Below are 14,315 nucleotides of genomic sequence, written 5' to 3' on the forward strand. Positions count from 1 at the left end.
CTAGACCTATTGCAGTTTAACCGAGGGAGGATTCAGGGTCACCTGATCCAGCCTTTCCTTTCTGACAAAGCATATAATTACGTTTTAAGCCTAATCTTAAAAGTAGAGATGCTGTCTGTCTGCCGAATCCCAACTGCAAGCTGGTTCCATAGAAGAGGGGCCTGAAAGCTGAAGGCTCTGCCTCTCATTCTACTTTTAAATACTCTAGGAACCACAAGTAAGCCAGCAGTCTGAGAGCGAAGTGCTCTAATGGGGTAATATGGTACTAGAAGGTCATTAAGATAACATGTGGCCTGATTATTCAAGACCGTGTCTGTATTCATTGATTACATGTACAAAAACACTGCGTTTAGCACAAACTACAGTGAAAGGCATCAGTGAATGGTTTGTCACTGATGTTGATGAATGAAGTGACTGAAATACTGTTAACAGGCCTATGACATTAATCAGATGTTTCTACATATCACTGCAGTTTTATTATGCATAGTTTTACAAGGCAGTAGGCAAAGATACAAAGGTGCAACATCTGAGGCTTTGCCATTATGCTGATGCTCATATACACAACATTATAGTCAAGTGGACACATTAAAAGAGTTTCACTATAGGTTTAACACTCAATTGTGAAATAAAGCCTTATTCTTAATACAACATACATTTTCTTTATGAATTTAATTTTAGTTCTGCAAATATTGAGTCATTTTACTCTCTACTGACTAAAACAGGCGCCTTCTCTGAAACGTTTTCATGTGAGCAAAATGGATGCGAACCTGTGGACGTCAACTATGCAACAGTTTGTTTTTCAGCCATTCTCTCGTGGAGTAGCTAGCCAGCACAGCAGCGTTTTAAATTATAGTGTTCTATATAGTGCGTTTTTGTTTTGAATGGTAATTGGTCTGGAGGGGAACTACACTCCTGGATCGCAGACTTTGGCCAATCACACATCTTGTCTGACCAGATCAGGTGAGTAGTAAAAAGGAAAAAAAAAGTCTACACATAAAGTAACATATGTGCCTTCAGAGTTAAGTATGAATCCATGTGTGTAAAGATAAAAGTCAGGAGTGTCTGTGGGTGATTATCTGGTGGGAGGGGCTTAGGAAAGATGAGAAAAGAAAGAGAGGAGGTTGCCTTGTTGTAAGCATTATTCATGAATTAATTATTATAGCTCTCTATAATAGATAAACTTATCAAATAATAACCTCTTCAACATCTTATGCTCATTTCTGCATTTCGTCACGTTTTCAGCTTTTTTTAATGATGTTTTTCCTAATTTTGCCACATAATACACAGTATATTTTCTGACCCAGTATCTGTACTATATTGTCTTTTATCCTGTTAAAGTTGTAGCTTTATACAATTTCCCATCCTCCTTTTTAATCTCTTGCACCTTTTGAACCATTTAATTTTCAGCCTTTTCCCTTTCCCCGTGTTAGCTTGGACTACTTTCAACAAAAGTTCAACTGTTTGAACTTTTAACTTGTTTCCAGGCGGTATAACTGAGTCCTGTGCTTTTATGAGTCTTGAGAGCAAACACATTGTGCAAGACTAGGCCCACTAAGAATACTTGTGAATATTCTGTATCAGCATATGAGCCGTGGATACAAGAGCTGACATTTGTTATATCACACAAACAACCAGATTTAGATTAGGCGGTTAATATTCACAGCATTGTAGCTTATTTACCTACCCAACAAATAAAAAATAAATTTCTCTTCCCTTTTCAATTTCTGCAACAATGATTTTTTTTAAGGCACAGTACAGAAACTTGTTCGCTCGGCGGGGATACTTCAGGAAGCCTGGGAAATTGGGACATTCCCAAAGAAGACACAGACAAGCTCTACTGTTTCGGGAAAGCTAAATTCTCAGCCAACAGAAACAAAGGCGCTACAATGATAAGCAACACTTGTGAGCCGCCACGCATGTGTTAGGTCAACATGTAGCAGTCAGTAAGTGTTAGGATGCCTGGGTCGTGGACCCAGGGTTTTTGAGTTTTTGATATTATTTATACTTCCTAGTTTTTGGTTTCTTTGAGTTCTGTCTTATGGCTTATGTCTCTGTCTTCTTTAGTTGCTCTGTCTCCCCTATCACCTGCATCCCCTTGTCTAGTTCGCGTCTATGTGTATCCTAAGTTCCTATATCCCCGTGTCCACTCAGTGTTTGTGTCTGCCCTGTTCCCACGTCTCTGTTCCCTTTGTAGTGCCTGCATATGAGTCATTGTCTTTGTTCAGTCTGTGTTATGTGTTTCCTGTTTTACTTTGAAAGTCCATGTCTGATGTTAATGTGTCGGGTTTTGCTTCCTCTTGTCTCGTTAGGCCTGATTTGCCCCAGCTGTATTTCCCTCCTGTTACCCATTCCCTGATTGCTCCCTCTGTGTATTTAAGCCCAGTGTTTCGCTGTGTCTGTGTCGTGATCTACCGGTTTCCTAGCTGTGTGTTCTGTCATTCCTCCAGTTTAAGTTTGTTTTGAGTTTTTTCAGTTATGTTATATTTTTGAGTACCAAAGTAAAGCCTTTTTGAGTTCACGTCTGTCTCCGGAGTCTGCACCTTGGGTCCTATTCCTGCCTGCACACAGCCACACCTAACAGTAAGGCATTTCTGACCGTAGCTCTAAAATTATCTGAGTTATAATTCTTATATCTTTCCAGTTTTTAATTAATTTATATTTTGAGTGATCTTGTCAGATTACTTAAGCCACTGAAAATCAGGGTGCCCACGCATTATATTAAGACTTGCTGTCGACATTGTTAGTGCTCCAACCTAATTAGTGCGTGTTAAGTTTCACTGTGAACTTCTTCCTAATTAGAGGTGGCGCTGTGCTGCTAATGTGATCAGCCAATCAAGCCCAGAAATGTTTCTGAGATGCTCTGTAAGTAATGAGAATAAATGCAAGAGAAAACTGTTTTTAAATTATATCTATCAATTAATTATTCATCAGAATTTGCATGTGTATTCCTGAAATAGTGTCTTCATGACAAAGGCTCTGACAAATGTGCATAAAGTGTTTTTCATGAACACTAAAATAAAATAAAAATAATAAAAAATCCATTCATTCACTGAAAGACCTTTTTTTTTTTTTTTAAAGTCAGTAGTGAACAGTGGATTGCTACTAGCATTGTGCTCATCAACGACTGTTTGATGAGCAAATCAGAGCAGACTCGGATGGAAACAGTTTCATATTTTTATGCAAATTTTGCCACCTTGGCAATGAATTTAAGGCATCACACTGAGTTGAAGCATCCAGCCAGGAAATACCTGCCAGTGATAGATAATAGCAAGAAATTCTGAGCTAAATTACATCTGTGAACTGATCTGTTTTAAGCTGTCCAGTTTAGTGAGTCTGTAGTTCTAGTATAATATATTTACACTAGAACCAAATGGCAATGGTTAGGCTGTGTGGATGGTTAGTGCAGGTTCTTCTGAAGAGGATCTCAAAGCAGCTTATTTAAGACTGTCAGGAGTTCATTCTTGGGATTCTGACCTTGAAACTGTAAAATGCAGCTACTTTAGTTCAATGCAAACTGTGTTAAATGTAATTTTAGGCAACACTGTAGAAGGTCAAGTACTTTGTAACATGTTTCCATAATTAACAAATAATATTTCACATTTACCTCTGAACTGTTATATTGCTCAGACAGAACTAAATTGCATAATATTTTATAAATTAAACATATTCTCAAAAACACTGTTAAAAACCTGCCTCTTACTTGGGGGGGGGGAAATAAATTCTGTGGAGAATCAAACCTCTAACGTAAGTTAAAAGACGGGGACATCCTGTAGCAGCAACAGGCGCGATTCATTGGCCATGTTGAGCCAATTAACACGCAAGGGCACATCTCGAATGAATTAAACACCCTAATCCGATCAGTGTGAAAAGCAAGGCCATTTCCTTCACAGGCCTGGACCAGATGGCACTCACACTCAGTTGCTGCATTGAAACAGGCCAGGCCCAGTCACACAGTGTGAAATTGGGTTAGCGCCTGATTCTAACATAGGCCCTGGGCAATGTGAGCTCGGAAACCCACTCTCGTCTGGCCCTAAGGTACAGGGGCCACCTTGCCAATCTTTGGCCCCATATTTAATTATCATTCTCAATGCACCTCACTGACTCAGTCATTTCAGTCCAAGGTGCAGCTGACAGCTTCCTAGAGTCATTTGTCTCTTTAGACGATTCAGCCTTTTACATGCAACATCCCAAATAGCCCCTGACATACCACAGAAATGTTCTCTTTTGTAGCACAGAAGACAATCACTGCTCCACTAGATAGAATATCACAGGCTCAAATTGTATACTCTGACCCAAGCTGGGTGGTGTTACCATGCTGAGGTCCAAGTTCTTGCTTTGTTGGAATAATAGCTTGCTGGGGTTTCCAAAGCTCTTCAGTATCACTTTTCAACCTTTCCAGGCAGTACATGGAACAAATGTTGGGTGATTCATGTCAGAAATGACTTTAAAAGCTGTGGTTATGCTGCGTCAACTCATGCATTGTTTTAAATTAGAAAAGAAAAAAAGCTCACCAAGTGAGGATCATCCCACATTCCACCCTAAAACAGGACAATATGTCCTTTTACAGTGTTCACAAAGATCCTGAAATTACATTAAACTTTATACTGGCATTATAGGATGTGAGGAAAAATTTGACAAGAAATGCCAAAGGCTGTAGGAAGTTTTTCAACATGAAAGCAAGTGTAAACCGCATTAAAGTAGCAAATTTAAGTGCGTCAACAGCAGGCCGTGGACATTTACAGCTAAGCCTATGGAAGACCTACCAAAGCTGAGCTGTTTTACACATGAGCAGTCTGCACTGACACTGTCAAGGGTTAACCCCTGACAGGCAGTCAGGTGAAATAAGAGTTAACGGTGGCGAACAAGAATTTTAGAATTTTAAACCCTGAAAACCAGCCACATAATCCTCACACACCTACAGCCCTTTCTGGTTTTCCACCTCCGATGTGTACCTCTGCCTTGTGACGTTGTCTTCTTAGATATCAGTGTCAAAGACAAATTAAACTACAGCCTTGAGGACAGGTCAGACTCATTCAGCCTGACTTACCAGATAAAATGAGTGAATATCAAAGCGAAATGAAATGCAATACAAAATGTAAAAGTAGCTATTTTTCTAATTTTCGTTGAAAAAGGGGGTAATTCTATATTAAAAATAGGTTGTTATATGTTTATATCACACTGTACACCCCAGGAAAAAAAGACTGTCTACTACACAGCATACACATCAGTGTTGACCCCCACCTGTCATGGTTTAGTCAGTGGCCTACAAACTTGCTGGCATTCAAACCCCTTAGGATTCATGATGGGGTAGGTGTGGAGGGTGTCTTGGCAGGCTCTAGGCATTTCTGAATCATTTCCCATTCCTGAACACAGGATCAGGTGTCGCCATTTTCACAGCACCTTCTGGTTCTGTTTAATGGGAAATGAGGTCCATCAGAAGGACTTTGACCAAAACTGAGCCCGAATGGGCCCTGACAGGCAGGAATATTAGCCTGTGACGGCAGCCAGTAATTGAATGATTGGCTCCCGCCCCCCAACTGGTAATGAAGAGAATATGTGCTGGGAATGCGTTCGTCCTGCTCTATCCTTCGTCTGCCCTTTGCCTTCCCTTGTCCCCCCCCCCCACCCTCCACCCTTTTCCCCCTTACATGTTAATAAATCATTAGTTGGGGCAGAAATAAGGGATAATTTTACTTTACTTCAAAGTGCTTCTTGTAGTGTCATTTCTGTAACCTCAAAGTGATGATGCATTAAGAAGGCTTCGGGTGAGTTCTGCCTGAAAGTGTTTTCGTCTCGAAACAAAGCTGCCGCGATAGTATCGTGAGAGAGTGAGCTGGAGTACATGAGAGATCAATTATCACACCTCATTTTGTTCTCATATGCAAAATGATAATGGGTGGACCATGTCAGACCTGAACCATCAGGTGGTGTATTCTTTCTCCATAAATGTGTTTCACAGATTGTCTGAGGGGGTCTGTTAAATCCTTTTAACAGTTAAATAGCTGAAGGAAAAGAATTTGGCTTCTCCTTGATCTGTCTTCAAATGTCCCTCTGCGGACAAGATTTAAGAGTGTTAAAGAAATAGAGTAAACCTAACACTCAGCATGATGTCACCACACACTTGTAAACACTGCTTTTATATTGAAGGGTTTGCTAGAGAAAAGGAAAGGGAAATAACAGGATCCTGTAGTCTTTCCGTTGTGTTTGTCAGCAAATAGTAGAACAACTCTGTATGTGTGTGTGTGCTCCGGTGAGACAGAGTGCACTGACCACAAAGGAAGCTTGTGTTCAAGGCACGGGTGAAAGAAAAGCAACGCTTTGAGATGCAGCGTCACATTTCACGAATCACTGGGAAGAAAGTGTCAACTCTGAGGAGAATTCCTAATGTAATAATTGCTTTGAGATTTGTCATTAATATTTCTTTGGCTTTGGTTTGGTTTGGTTTTGGGGTTTGTTTTTTTTGTTGTTAACCAAAGTCAGTTGTACTGTATTGCCGCTGGAATGCCTGTCAGACTGGGCCCTGACCCTGAGCTGGCTGCTATAATGATGGGAAGATGAAAGAGCCAGGCCCATTCCCAGGCTGCCCTGTTAGGGGGTGCGAGCCTGTGAAATGGAGAGATAATGGAGACCAGGTGTGCTGTAGATGCCTGAGACAGCCCTCAGTCAGTATGAGAGCTCCTCTCAGTGAGAGGGAGGGCACACTACCACCACTGAAAATGGCCCGGGCCACATCTTCACACCACATCTCACATATACATACTGTATCTACTGAATAATACATAGGCAAAACAAAAGTTTAGTAATTACTCCAGTAGCTAGGCATACGTTAGTGGAGCTGGACACCTACCAAGCAATGAACTTGCTTTTCTGTCTTTCTTCCAGCTCATAAAAAATACATTGCGGTTTGTATTCATAAAGCAAGAATGTTGGCTGAAAGTCAGTATTTTTGCATGAATTATACGCTGGCCCGTGTCTCAGTGGTACTCATGAGCATGATAATTTGAACATTCAGAACAGCTTTTCTTGCGCATTCATTACTTGTGTCAATTCTTGTGATAAAGAAGTTTTAAAAGAAAGGTCAGGCAAACTGGTGTTTCGCAGGCTCACAATTTAATAAGACGCATGCTAATTAAATTAAAATTTAATCAGCAGGCATCTAGCAAAATCCAACAAGTCATGCGCCATTAACAATTTAACCCTTTTTCAAGAAACCCCCCGCCATGAACACATTTCAGAGATTCTAGCAGATCCAGTGGGAGGAACAGTCTGCCCCACGTCTGTCCTCTGCGGGAGGTCAGTAAATGTCAATTGGAGAAAGAGCTGAAAATGTTGAAGAGGGACTTACGTGGAGACAAGTCCTCATTAAAGCCTTCAGCATGAGAGCTTGTTGAGTGTTAAATATTAAACACTGATTACGTACAAATAGGAATGACACTGTTCTCTTCGCCATATATTTTTGTCCTGTGATTATCCCATGATTAATATTCCATAATTATAGATGCCTCTTTTTTTTTTTTTTTTAAATGACTGAAAAGCTCATTGTTCCCACAGGACTAAGGGGCAACGACAGCCATAAGAACAAGCGTGAGCGTTATTCTACAGAAAGGCATTTGAATGGCAATCACTCCAGACGGGTTATCATCTGAGTTGAATATTTTGGTTTTGTGTAAATTCAGCAGCTGTTATAATAACATGTTGGAGTTGTAATGCTCACAAATATTTAAAAGGTTCAAACGACATTGAAAGAGTGTGTGTACTTCATGTTAGGGCAGTATGAACATAGACAGCTTTACTGTGTTCTGGCACTTAGGTGGCTGACCTTTCATTAGTTTATAAAAACACAACTTACATAGTAACATGAGCCACACACCGAAGTCCTTGTAGCTTGACTTTTACATTTGAATGTACGCTGTGCTAGAATTCTTACAATTGTGAATCATTACCCAATTAATCTGCAGCATTCTGCCTGAAGCCCATCGCTAACCCCAACACTCACTAAAGCAAATAAAGCCCATCTTTTGGTCTCTTTATCTGTCTCTCCGTCTTCCTCCTAGAGACACGACACTCTCAACGTACCAAGCCAAGGTCACTGGAAAGCCATTTCGGACTGTTGCCCGCTGCCGCAGCTTGAAATTAATAAGAGCAGCATTTAAATGCTACACTTATCAAACTCGTATAATAAATGCTGGGCAATCTTCCCACAATGCACTCTTCCCCTCTCCCCTTCCCTTGATATACAAACGTCCCCGCTTGACTATTGTAATAAGGTATGATGTATTGAGCCTTGGCTGTTGCCATGGAGACAGCAGTCCCCTTTTACTTGTCATTAAAGCACAAACAAGCACTGGCATCTAATGTCATTCCAGTCAACATAAGGCAGAGCCATGAGAAATGGAGAGATTGTGCCGATCCTTTACTCTCTTTCCCCCCAGTTTGAACTGTTTTGTTTTGTGGGCTGCTTGGAGTATGTGGGATGTTGCCGGGCCGGTTCACCCTCTGCAGGATAACTATTAGGTCATATATCTGGGAAAAGGCACATTTATTGTTACCCCTGTGTGATTATCACATCCCTGCAGTTTGAGCTTGGCCTGCAAGTGGAAATAGGTGTGTAGATGCTACGGAATAATTAACCAGCAAAGGAATGCCTCCTGCTTGCTTTGTCTTTTCCTTCGTCTTGGCTTGCAAATAATTAGAAATTCATTTCAGTCTGGATTCATTCGACTGTTCTTTAGAAGACACAGTGAGAAATGTTCATTTTTGTAAGATATTTATAATAAATATCCTTCTCAAAGGAAGTCAATTAGGACAGTATTGATGAAAAGTAAGATAACGTCCTGGGGATTCCCATTTTCTATGATAAAATTACAGGCTGATTGGGTTGGGAGAAAAGAAAGAAGACAAATTCACAACATCTTCAATACAGAAGAGAGGGGGGGAAAGGGAAAATGAAACAAATGAGTCTCATCATATTTGGGACAATGGAACACAGCTTTCTCTCTGCTAGTATCATTTTAAGCTGTGGTAAGATAATGACATTGTAACTGAGTAATAGTACTGCAGCAGCTTTGGAATATTCCAGTCTATTTTATTTCCATTTAAGATAAAGCTTTCTGCGTGTTGTCTCGGCATGAAAGCGTGCTTCATTTTCAGATGTTCTTTCTCCCCTCATTTCAGTTTTAATCAGTGACTACTTTCTAGTCCCGTTGTTTGAGGTGAAAGTGTAGCCGCATGCCTCCCTGTCTTTTCTCTGAACCTAATCTCTTCCTCACACAGAACAATAATCCTACCTTATTTTCTCACACAGTGTTGGTCTTTTATTACTTCCAGGTGTTAAGGCTCTGTCTCCTTTGCAAGCAGATGTGCTGGGAGAAAAAACTGCCCTTTGTTTCGAGTTGCGCTATTTCAAAACCAAATATTCAGCAGGCAATGCTCTCTAATGGAAGACGACATAAAAAAAAAAGACCAAAATAAAAACTAGGTGAATGAGATATTTGCATTAAAGAAAAGCAATGAAAGATGTGGGAGACTGAAAGAAACAAATGGAATACGAATCAAACCTGCATGCTGTGTACAGAGAAAATATTCGCAAAAGAAGCCCCGAATTGCAACTAAGTTAAAGAGAAGCAGCAAAACTTTTTTTTCTTTTTTTTCTTTTTTTTCTTTCTTTCCTAAAGCCTTACAAGATTCTGTGTCTGTTGTGTATTTAATGTATAGATATATGAGTTTCATCTGGTCTAATCTTCAGTTCATTTGAATATCTTCTTTTACTGTATTTGCTTTCCTACACTGACGATTTTGTTATGCGCACAATAAAATCTTTAAACTGGTTGTCTTTTTTTATAGTTGATGTGTACTGAATAATAACTAGTGCCTGATGCCTTTTTTTCTTTATATGCAAAAAACAAAGCACATGAAAAAACCCCAAAAGGGTCTGCAGGAGTTGTCTTATAGACTCTGGAACTTTCTCCTTCTTCCTGCAAGCAGCTAAACAGAGATCACATGAAGTTGCAATAAAAAGTGACGGGAAATTGACTAAAGCATTGGAAATCAATGGAAAGTAAATGTGCTCCCTAAGTACAAGTGAACAGCTCAGAGCTGCTTTCTGTCTTCCTCTCTTCCTTTGCCTTTCTATCTCTCTCATCCTTCTCTGTAACTTTTTACCTTCTTTTATTCATTATCTAATATCTGTGACTTATGTCATGTCTCTGTCTCTGTCTCTTGAGCCATTAAGTAAACACCAAGTAAATAATACATGCCAAAACTAATAAAATTTCTTTATTTTTTTTTTCTTTTTAAAATTTGACATTCACCAAGCTGTAATTTGTCTCTGTGTCTTGCAATAAAACCAAATTTCATATCCCCAAGTGTCTCATATACAGACTATTAAAATCAAAAACATAGACTAGCCTTTGTTTTTCAAAGAGAGGGCAGGACTTGCTCTATAGCACATCATAATGTTTTACACAAAACAGAAAAGATATGCAGGACTGTCCAAATGTTTGGAGTCACCCTTCATGTTTTTTATATTTTGCTTTGAAGGACTCTCTCATCATTTTTTAAAGTGGTCATGATCAGAAAACGTCAAACCCTTTTGGATCTTCAATGTTTTGTTGGATTTTTCATTCATTTTCAGTCCGGTCCTTGTACCGGACCTTTTTTCTTTGGGATGAACCATTGTTGTCTATTCATGGGATACAAAAATAAATTGTATCATTAGGCACTCTATTAATACAACCTTTTTTGATGTGTGAAGTGTGGCCTGAAAGAAAATGAATGAAACAAGTTTTAGTTTAAACGGAACTAAGTTCTAGTTTAATTTCGTTTAAAACAGCAGAAGAAGAAAAGAAGTGGCAGGCCTAAATAAATATATCTACAACAGTTAAACACTGTGTGAAAGTCACGTTCTTAAGAAACACATATAGATTAAAGAACAGCAGAGAACTGTCATAAGACTCTTCACTTGATCCATCTGCTGTTCACTGAAGCCTCATCTGAAATGGTTTGTGGAAGAGCTGCTATCAACGTTACATACTTAAGATGCACAACAGTGAGTGTCGGAAGCCATCTGTAAAACATGGTGGAGGCTCTGTCATGGTTTGGAGCTCAGTTTCAGTCAGTGGAATTGATGGAATAGTGAATGCAGAAAAATACTGTCAGATTTAGATCATCTGGAAACATCTGATTGGCAACAGCTTCATTTTTCAGTAGGACAATGATCCCAAACACACTGCCAATGCAGTAAAAGTAGAATTGGATAGAAAAACACAAAACAGGACTTTATCAGACTGGCCTCCCAGAAGCTGGACCTCAGCTTAATCAAAGCAGTGTGGGATCATCTTTACAGACAACCAAAATTCAGAGAAGAGCTTTGAATGGAGAATTCAAAGCTCTTCAAAGCTCCTGGAGAAATATTACTGAAGGCTACGTAAAGAAGACGCTTGTCTAAAAGAGTTAAGTCTGTTTTGAAGAATAAAGGTGGTCAAGCGAATATAATTCCTGGCAACAGTTTTTATTTGCTTTATTAGTATTTTCATCATCTAGTTTTCAAAGCAGACCACAGCACATCTGCTGTATCAGCACAGAGACATTTACTGTGGTGTATATGAATGAAATGGGCATGGAAATGGATAAAAGAGAAATATGGAATGCATTTTGATATGTTTGTATGTTTTGTTTGATCTCGTTTTTATGATTTTCTTGGTGAGGTTCATTGCTACGTTGCACACATTTTCCCTTAGTAATCCCTCTTTATTTTAATTTTTGGAAGACTGGGAAATCAAGTTAGGGTAAAACACAAATGTACGAATACAAACAACAAACACCAAAACAAAAGCTTTTCTGTCTCTCTTTCCACCCACACCTCTCACCCACCCTCCTCCTGCATGCGCAGGCTGGCGTGAGTGTGACCAGGCAGGGGTTAAATCCATTGCACCATAAAAAGGAGCTGTTCATAAAATGGTGGAATAAGAAGCAGAAATAATATTTCAAGTATGATTAGTTCATCCGCAGGGCACCTTGTGCGATTGAGAAAGGGGGTGAGAGTGGGAGGGGGCATTGTGCACGGCAAGCAGTAAATTATATCTAGCCTTTGAATGATTCCTGCAGATCCTATTACGACAGCGAGGGGGACGGGGGAATGGTGGGGGGGAATGGGGCAGTTGGGAGAGAGAAAAGCAGCAGAACGAATCGGATGAATTCTGTTTCCAGCTGTCCGAATGATGTGGGAGATGAGGAGGTGTGTGGTTGGGGGGGTGCAGATAAAGGACAATAAGACAATCATTCGTTCTGTGGGCTAAAACACGGTTATGTAGACATGCAAACATACAGATTCTGAACACTGCTTCTTCTTTTTTTCTCCAACTTTTACTCCAACCATTTCTCTAAACACATTTTACACCATGTCCTTTCCCCAAATGGAGGAAAACACTATATCCCATTACCACCCCTGCACTACTCCACCCTGGCTGAATATTTGAGAGGCACTTGTCTACCATTTGTCACTTTGACTGGTGATATAGTAGCTGATAGTGGCATTAATGTGCTGCTGCAGCAGATAGTCCTCACGGGGGAAAAGAGATTCTGAATTTATTTACCCATCACCTCGTTTTTTGTCAGTGGATGCCAAATATTGTTCTTTTTTTTTCAATCCTGTGGTATATGTTGGAGGAAAAAATATATAAAATAACTTTCGCAAGTTTATCATCTCCTTTCATCATATTATTGAACATTTCAAAGCACAGGTTTAATGCAGGAAGTCATTTCTCTTTCTTTGCTTCTTTCTTTCTTTGAATTCATGTAATCGGAGGCGTGTCACAATTTAGATGGACACACAAAAAAAAGCTTTAACTGAAATACTGAATCATTTAATTGAGCAAATCTTGCTTTATTTCTCAGTTGCATCTAAAATAAACCATTGTACAACCAAGAAGAATGTGATGTGCAATATTACACCTGCAAACTATTTCATCTATAGCAGGCAGGAGAGGTTTCACTTTATTGACCACATATGCCATCTAAAGTTTCATATTTCTTGGACATGAGCTATTCAAACAGGTGAAGTAAATAAACATTATTTCCAGCAGTCACTCGCTTATTGGCATTAACTTACAGTGACTGCCCTTCACCACTCAATTCAGCCTTCTTTAAAAAACAAGTTTCAAGACAAGAAATAATAAAAAAATAAATTCATCAACGATCACACATCTGAGGCCAGTTATATTCAAGCCAGAATACTTTTTAATATTTTTTTCTCAACACAATGAGACGTTTCAGTGATTGCATGAAGTAGCCATGAAATATCCAGCTCGTCCAGCATTTCTACAAAGACAAAAAGAACCTATTTGATTTACTGTATGTTTGAGTTCATTAATTAAGCCTCATTTTGGCAAACTGTGTTAGATAGTGGGTGAGTGCCGAAGGAGAGAGCCTGGACATTCAATGCAGAACATTAATAATAACAGGGGAGAAGGCAAGAGGGAATTAAAATGAAAGAATTCTGCACCCAGCCTCCCACTTTAATTGCAAATTTAAATTTCCTATAATGGATTCTGACATCTCAAGTCACCAAAATCCATCATTCTGAAGGGTATTATTCCTCAATTAACCTGTCACCCCCACCACCACCACCCTGTGTCTTTCTGCAGGGCTTCAGAAATGAAGAATTCTAATTACTTTCAAATATAAAGCAGATTGATAATCTACCCCTCTATCACACGCACAGGCACACACACGAACATATCATCCTACAATATGTAAATTTGCACTAATCACAAGCAGGCTGAAAGGACAGCCAATACAACTTTGAAAAACAAAAATGTTTGCCTTGCCCTAATCCGATGTAGCATCTAATTAACGTATACGTGTGAACACAGGATGAGTAGCACTCAGGGTTCACCAAGTGGGACATTTTCCCTATAACTCCCAAATGTGTGTGCATGTGTGCGTTACTGGTGATGTGTCTTGGTCAAACTCATGTCCTCTATCAGATGACCAGGAAACAGAAGGATACGTGCAGCATGCTCACTGTTTATGGGACCTCTCTCCTCTGAACAGAGACCTCTGGTGCAATCTTAGGTCACTCTTCCAGTTTGAGGAACACAGCCTGTATACTAACATCACCACTGGGACTGCTTTGGGCTTTACACTCCACATCTGTCCCGGATGTTCCTTCAGCTCCTTGATCTTCTCTTGCTTCTTTTTCTGTTACTCTTTGCTAGGACTGCTACAGCTATCACAACTGTCAGTCCAGCCAATGCTTTATTGAGTTTGTAAGTCAAGACTTGGCGTTCTGAAACTTAAAGTCCGCAGGATTTTAG

The sequence above is a fragment of the Mchenga conophoros genome, linkage group LG1, assembly GCF_057382185.1.
Source record: "Mchenga conophoros isolate Kocher_MC1m ecotype Shallow Benthic linkage group LG1, M_conophoros_male_GT1.1, whole genome shotgun sequence".
NCBI lineage: Eukaryota > Metazoa > Chordata > Actinopteri > Cichliformes > Cichlidae > Mchenga > Mchenga conophoros.